Here is an 8,628-nt window from a genome sequence, read left to right as displayed (position 1 = left end):
CCCACGGGATAGTATCTCCCACAGTTAGGGTAGGTCTGCCCACCTCTGCTAACCTAATCTAAAAACTGCTTCTCAGACCTGCTCAGAGGTTTGTCTCCCAAGTGATGCTAGATCCCATCAGGCTGACAACTGAACTCAACTATCACACACACACACACACACACACACACACACACACACACACACGCATACTCACTGGCATTCAAGTCTGTCAGGCTTTGACAGATAGTCCCTTAGCTAAATGCAGCTGACAGTTGCCTGGTACTTACAATTCAAACACCCCACCTCATAAATTGAGCACATGGACACCTCAACACTTCTAAGTCCTGCTGTTTCACTCCTAGGCTTCTAGACATTACCTTCATGGACTGTGGCTCTTAAACATTTTATGTTTCTTGAATGTTGGGAAAACAGTTTTCTCCTGCGTTTCCTCTGCCAAAGCAATGGTTGGTGTCACTCCAAAAGTAGCCACAGGGGAGTTCCCGGAAAGCAGTGTTCCTTGTAGTCAGTGATGGAGCTGGCTGGGACTCCAAAGAAGGAAGCACTGGGTGTCAGGGGACCTGTCCAGGTATTTACTCAGGGCACCTGCAGCTTACCCTGTGACCGGAAGGGGGAAGAAAGTTCTCCCTAGGGAGGGTCAGAGTTTGTGTAAGGTTTAAGGATTTGGGCTCAGTGCCAGGCCTAGCTTTTCACAATGTTTTACCAACAGCCTGACACCTTTGTTGATGCCTGGGAGCTAGCTCCCGAGGCCCTGGCTTGGGCCTCCGAAGGGGGAGGCCCAAAGAAAGCTGGGCTCTGGGAAGGGCAAACTCTATTATATCTCAACAGAGAGAGACTCATAGGTTTGGCGGTACAAGGCTTTTCAGTACTGGCCAATTAGCCTGTCCTAGCTGGCCCACAGTTGAATTAAATTCCAGTATTTTCTACCTCGAGTTAGTCCAGCGTCCCCAGGTTAAGGACTCAGTCCCACAGGATACCCCAATTCAGAAGCCAGTGATTATTCCAGGCTTCTGTTAGAAAACAAAATTGCAATGAGTTTATTTGAAATATATGTATGTATGTATGTATGTATGTATGTATGTATGTATGTATGTGTACATATATATATATACACATACACATTTTTAGATCATTTATTTATCTATTTGTACAGCTGTGGCACAAATGTGGAGGTCAGAGAACAACTTTGGGAGTTTGTTCTCTCCTCCTATCATGTGAGTCCCAGGGACTGAACTCAGGTCATCTGGCTTGGTGGCAGGCATCTTTATGCCCTGAACCATCTTATCCAGCCCCCACACTCTTTTAAGATAGGGTCTTGCTATGTAGTCCAGCCTGGCCTTGAACTCGTGGTCCTCCTACCTCAGCCTCCTGTGTGCCTCCACCCCAGTTTATACCACCATGCCTGGCCAAAACTCACAGTGCCCTAGGTTGCCAGTGTCTCCTTGATGTTTTTTTTTTAATATTTTTTGCTGGACCAGCAGTGTAGTGCAGGCCTGGTGGGCAGCTGGCCAGCACTGGACCCCTCAGCCACACACCCCCACCTTTGAATGATCTTCATTGACTTGTGTTTGTGATTCTAGAAGCAGGCACTGCCCCAGTTATGATGAGCTTGATAACCAGAAAAGGGCTGGGGGAGACACAAGAGAAACAAAACAATTGACCGAGTGGTAGTTCCCAAGTTACTTTCCCTAGAAAGGTTGAAGCAGAGAGGACCTTTCTGTCCTGTTGGCTGCAAGTGGCTTCTCTGGGGAAGTGGTTATCACCTCTCTCTCCTGATCTGATCTTGGAAGATCAGATAAAACAATTTAGTTTTGACTTAATAATATGAAATTTTGGTGTGACTGACTCCATGATGGTTGGTCTACGGGGCCTGATGCATGGCCTCATTTAAGTTTTATTTAACATCGAAAAACGTATTTTGTGCTCTCTCTCTCTCTCTCTCCCTCCCCCCCCCCCCCCCCCCCGCCTCCTGCATGTGTGTGTGTGTATGTATAACATGTGCATATGCTTGTGAGAGACAGAAGTAGACTCACTGTCGTATGTATATGGCTTTTTCCATGGGGGCTGAGGATCCAAACCCAGGTCTTTACACTTGCACAGCAAGCAGTTTACTGCCTGACCCATGCCCTGAGCATGATAATGAACTTCTCTGACCAGCCAGCTCCCACTGCTCACTCCTTCACGGGTCTTATCATTTGCTAAAATCGCTTACACAACTCGGGGAAAGCTCACTCTTATTTACAGGATTATTGTCATAGTTATGAAAAGGATACTGATAAACAACCAGATGAAAGGGGTCATAGGGTGAGGTGTTGAGGGCAGGTACTTCTCTTCCTGTTGACAAATGCCACCAATGAAGTAGGCCACCCGACCAGTGCCTGGTGTATTGAAGCCACAAGTTCCCAGAAGCCCTGAGTTAAGGGAGTGGTGTGAAGTCTTCAATACCTAAGTATGATCTTGCCATCCCTCCATCTGCAGCTTGGTCCTCATCTAGGACAACAGGGGTGCGGCTGAGATCTCTAAGCTTCTGCCCAGGCTCCCCAAGAGTCACCTCACTAGAGTAAAATAGAAAGTTCCCAAGCATGGGAAACTCTATGTCAGAGACCGTATATTATTTTATTGTTATTATTTAAAATTTTGTAGTGCTAGGGAGCAAACCCAGGACATGAGCATGCGAGGTGAATACAGAGGAACTACAGCCCCAGCCCTGAAGTCTAAACTTTAGACTGAAAGACTCTGAGGCTGGGGAGATGGTGCAGAGGTTAAGAGTACTGGCTGCTTTCTCAGAAGGTACTGATTCAATTCCCAGCATCCATATGGCAGTTCATAACTGTAACTCCAGGGGAGTCAACACAGACATATGTGCAGGCAAGACACCAATGCACATAAAAAATAAAAAGGAATCATTAAAAATTGTTAAAGAAGAAAGATTCTCTCGTTGTCTCTATTGTTCAGGAAATGACAAGGGCATTGGGTGCTCCCTCTGTCCTTCCACTTCTGCAAGGAGAGCAGCTTTATAACCAATCACTTTCGTCCTGACTCTGCTTCCCTCAGCTCATCAGAATAGGTATTCTATTTTTACAAAATTAGATGGTGCTGGATTCTAGAGTCACAAATAGGAGTCAATGGAGTTTAAAGGCTGGCAGAGGATTACTTCAGCTCTCCCTTTCCACCATGTGAGTTCTGGAGATGGAACTCAGGTGTCAGGCTTGGTGGCAACTACCTTTAATCACTGAGCCCTCTCTCCAGCCCCTAATAGTTTACGCCTCCCCCACCCAGTCTCAGGTTGGACGCTGCAGTACTGAAACCATAGTGTGGTTGTTTCTTGAGAGGTGGAGGGTGTTGGACACTGGCAACATGTAAGTCTGACCCAGAGGCAGAAACACTCTCTGAAAAGCCCCACAGATCTTACATTTGCAAATATTTAATTACCAGGAAGTGTTTACATGCAAATGAAGGTCTTATTTGCGGTTGCTGTTTGGAAGCTGTTTATTTTATGGACATTTCCTGGTTCTAAGCAGAAGGTGGCCAGAGTACTTATAATGGTACTAAGGTCCAGCAGTCAAAGTACCCATCATGTGTATACCCATCAAAGTACCCATCAAAAGTACCCATCATACGTATACCCATCAAAGTACCCATACAGACACAAGCCCAGTAGGAAATGTGGAGGAAGGGTAGAAACCTCTGTTGACATGCATAAGTCTGAGTGACAGACGGCCAGGTACCTGGGCCAGCACCCTTAGAAATATGGCCGTTACTACCCTTTGTGTTGGCACTTTTCCCCCTTGGACCATACTGGGAAATGGAGCCAAGGACGCCCACACACACACTGCACACACACACAAGTTCCAGAAAAGCACAGTGAGAGTCGGTCGAGATGAGAGGCCTGGTAACGAGTGACTGTGATCGTCATGGGCTTGTCAACTCGACAGAATCTAGGCTCTCCTAGGAAACAAGCGTATAGACACATCTGTGAAGGGGTTTCTAGGTAGGGCTCCCTCCTGCGGCTTCCACGTTCTCCTTCCTTCCCCTTTCCTTCCTCTGGTCTCCTCCCCGTTTCCTTCCTTCCTTCCTTCCTTCCTTCCTTCCTTCCTTCCTTCCTTCCTTCCTTCCTCCCTCCCTCCCTCCCTCCCTTCCTTCCCTCCCTCCCTCCCTCCCTCCCTCCCTCCCTCCCTCCTTTTCTCCTGTGCCCCCCTCTTCTTTCTGATAGGGTTTCACTATGTAGCCTAGGCTGGCCTTGAATTCACAAATTATGGTGATCCCCCTGCCTCAGCCTCCTGAGTATTGGGATTACAAGTGAACTCTGCTGATTTCTTCTCTTTGAATTCCTTTTCCATCTTCCTTTTCAACAATTCTTTTTTTTTTTTAAAGATTTATTTATTTATTATCTATACACAGTGTTCTGCTTGCTTGCATGTACCTGAACACCAGTAGAGGGTACCAGATCTCATTACAGATGGTTGTGAGCCACCATGTGGTTGCTGGGAATTGAACTCATGACCTCTGGAAGAGCAGCCAGTGTTCTTAACCTCTGAGCCATCTCTCCAGCCCCCCCTTTTCAACAATTCTTATCTTAACCAACTGGCATTCTGTATTTATGTAGTGTGTGTGTGTGTGTGTGTGTGTGTGTGTGTGTGTGTGTGTACAATTATTGTACAGCATATAAACCATGGTTTCCAACTTCAGTCATTGGCATTCCTCCTCTTCATCATTTTTGGTCCTTTTTTTTTTTTTTTTTTTTTTAACCATACATGCTCTTTATTTATTCATATCACTTAATAGATGTAACAGAAATCCTTGTGTGTCTGTAACGGCGACGGGACTCAGGGCCTTGCACATGCTGGGCATTACAACTGGGGTCTGCCCTCAACCTATAACTGCTGTCTACTGTCAGTGGAGAACGTGTATAATTTGTTGACAATGTTAGGTCTCAAACCCGGAACAAATGGCTAACCTATTAACATATCAAAGTGGACTCTGGACACCAGGTTCTCCCAGCATCCCTCAGTCCCTATTACAGGGTCTTCCTGGCTGACATACCCTGCCCCCTACCCTAAACTTCTCCAACCTGGGGATGGGAGGGGTTTTCCCTTCCCTCAGCTACTCTTCCCTATATAATGCAGCCATTTGGGCTACAGGGCCCTTTTCAGCCTTTTTGGTCTCTTGGCCTCCTGCTCCCTTGTTTTGGGTTTCTCTCATGGTCTCCTTAGGCCCCTGGCCTTCCTGCTCTGCCCTCCCCACTTCCTCAGGGTCGTGTTCACTCTGGACCCTTCCAGATGCCTCTGGCTATGCTCTTCCTCACATCTACAATAAATGTTCTCCTCCATCATTCCTAAGAACAGTCATGTCTTCCTTTTTATTTCTTTTTTTTTTTTTTTTTTTTTCATTTATCTGGTGCCCAAACCTCAGGAGTGGCATAAATGAGCTCCCATCCAAGGGACTCAGCCGCTGCTGATCTGACTCTCCTAAGGTATGTAACGGATCATTTGTTTCTACTGGCTTCTGCTATCCACCATATTTGGCCTCATTTCAAGTTCCAGAACTGGCTTTGATATGTTAATAGGCACCTCAGCCATTTGTCCCGGGGGTTTGAGATCTAACAGACTGCACATTGTATGCATGATGTTAAAAGAAAATCTTTATTTTGGTTTAGTTTTTGGTGCTGTGGCTGGAGCACACCTTGTGCATGAGAGGTAAGTACATCGTAGCTCCAGCTTCAGATGCGTTCAATTTCTCAGAGTTTGAGGAAGGAAAGATTCTGGAATCACGCAGCCGTATGAATGAGCAACGGTTTAGGAAACGTCATCAGTTAGTGGGCAGATAAAATAAGGAGACACTCAAAGATAGCCTGGGATGTTCAAGTTCATGGTTTGCTGTATTTGGATAGATCTGACCAGTTTGTAGCTTGTAAGCAGCTGGAAACTCAGCTGCTGTGGTTGGCAGAGATGTGACTACTTGTTACGAGAATACGCTGTCCAGGCAGGTTACAGTTCGCTGTGTGTGGAGACAGCTTGGCACCAGATTTAGCTGCATAGTTTCCATGTTTCTATGCATGTGTGTGTTCAAGGAAAACAAAATCATATATTTTAAAAAAAGATTCATTACTTATTTGTGTACGTGCATGTCTGTGTGTGGGTGTGTGCCTGTTCTTCTTGTGGGTGCCTGTTCTTGTGGGTGCCCCAAGAGACCAGAAGATGGAGTCAGACTCCTGGAGCTGGAATTGTAGGCACTTGTAAAGCAGCCTGATGTGGGTGGTGGGAACAGAGCAAGTCCTCTGGAAGAGTAACAAGTATTCTTAACCATGAAGCCATCTCTCTAGCTCCCCGTATTTTAAATTCTATTTAGATTAGGCAGAGTGAACGGAGCCAGTCTCAAAGGGCAGCATACTATGGGATGCCATTTATACAACATTTTGGTAAAGGCGAAGCTGTGTGAGCTGAGAACGGGTTACTGTGATCGAAGGGTAGGAGAAAGTTGCTATAGAGGGCAGCAAGGAGTTTTGGGTGATGCTGATGTTGGGACCCTGGTGAAATCCCACAAATGACCACCATCCACATATGCAACCGACAAGAGCATTTATTATCTCAAGAGTAATGATGCCAGTGTGTTGGGGCCATATCCAACTCAAAGGCAAAATAGGGACCCTGAAAGAAGCTCACAGTAGGTCCTTCTATCTACAATTGGCTTAAGCAAAAGGCAATCATATTAGTACATTTCTAATTGGTTAGGGCTAGCAGGGGTTCGCTAAGGCTACAGCTTTTCTATTTTGGGGCAAGTCTGGACAAGTCCCAGGCTTTGTCCTAATTTGGCTATTGCCTTGAGGTACCCTGGGGGGTTGGCCCAGGCCCGGTACATGGAGTTCCTCTCATCCTTGCTGTGTGTGGGGGGGAGCGGGGGCATTGGTGATTGACTGCCCTTTGTTCTGTCTTCCTCAGAAACTGTCTTGTTTAGTTTTAAGAGGCAGGAGCTGAGACCTAGTTCTTAACTGAGTTATTAGGAGCCTGTCATGGTATTTGCCTAGCCTTTTCACTCTATGCTAATGATAAACATATTGTGCTGGTCAACTTCCTGTTACTGTAACAAATACCTGAGCTGATCAGCTTACAAAGAGGAAAAGTTTATTTGGCTCACAGTTTTGGAAACTCCAGTCAATCATTGGGTCTGTTGCTTTGTGCTTGTGGCCACTATCAAGGCAAGGAGGCCAAAGAGAAGGAGGAGGAGCTGGAGGCTAGTGTCTCTTTTAAGGACACCCCTCCCCCAGTGACCCAGGACCTCTTATTGGGCTCTACCTCTTATAGGCTCCACCAATTACTCACAGCAGTACCAGCTGAGAAGCAAGCCTTGAACACACAAGCCTTTGGGGGGGACCCCAAACAGCACCCACACATTAAAAACAAAAGTCACTGTATGTTTAAGTAAAAATAAAATGCGGGTGGTGCCCATGATCCAATTTACTGTCTACTCAAACAAACAAATGACTCATAGCTCTTACTTTAAAGGGAAATATGATTATTCTGGAGCCAAATTTGAGTGACCACTGCAGCCTGGGAACACAGATTTAGGTTGCCCCTAAATTGGAAATTCCATGTTCCAATGTAGAAGCAGTTTCATGAAGTTTTATAGTTTTGAAGAACAAAGAAAGTCATGAGTCAAGGCAAGTTTAAAATACATTGGTGGAGGGGCTGGAGAGATGGCTCAGTGGTTAAGAGCACTGCCTGCTCTTCCAGAGGTCCTAAGTTCAACTCCCAGCAACCACATGGTGGCTTACAACCATCTCTAGTGGGATCTGATGTCCTCTTCTGGCATAAAGTTGTACATGCAGATAAAGCACTCATATACATAAATAAATAATTAAAAAAATACATTGGTGGATATACCAGAGAGGTGTTTACAGAAAGATGGGGGAAGCATTTCTATAGGCCTCAGATGCTATTTGATGGTAGTCTTAGCTTTTAAGTTGGCAGAAGCTACTGGTCTAATAAATTAATAGATTCCAAAAGGGTTTTATACGTTAGCCACAGGATGTTAGTTCTGACACAGAAGTGGGCAAGGAATGGTGCTGCTCCAGGAGGTTAAAACTAGCCCAAGATAAGGTCATTAGCCTCTGGACCTGAAACATTCCAATCACTACAGTCCTAATCAATCAGTCTTGGCAGACACAGCTTCTTTCCAGGAATTCCACATTACTGTATTTTGACTTGATGAGGGTGCAGGAGCTACACACATTTGGGAGAATCATTTCAGAGTTTGGATTTTGAGAGTTGAAAGTTAACATTTTCCCAGCCTAGAGATGGTACCACATTCTCCCTGTCGGCCCCGTGGCCACCAGGGAGGCAGCCAGCATGAACAGTGTTTGCTGTACTGAGGAGTGAGACGCTTTGGACATTCATCCATTTGCTTCACAGCATCTCCAACTTACTGTTGGGTTCCTTGTGGCGTAAGTCAGGAGTGTCTACGGTGTGATTCTGGATGCATACTCAGGAAGTCTCTGAGCTTGCTGCTTCATTTGGTCTATATTAGAGAGGACATCATGACATAATGGAGGGGCTGCTGAAGACTCCTTGGTAGAGATGCTATGTAGCTGTTCATTGGGCTTCAGTGGAAATGTTTTTGTGTATGACTGTG

The sequence above is a fragment of the Peromyscus eremicus genome, chromosome 1, assembly GCF_949786415.1.
Source record: "Peromyscus eremicus chromosome 1, PerEre_H2_v1, whole genome shotgun sequence".
In the NCBI taxonomy this organism is placed as follows: Eukaryota; Metazoa; Chordata; class Mammalia; order Rodentia; family Cricetidae; genus Peromyscus; species Peromyscus eremicus.
This window is presented reverse-complemented; position numbering follows the sequence as displayed.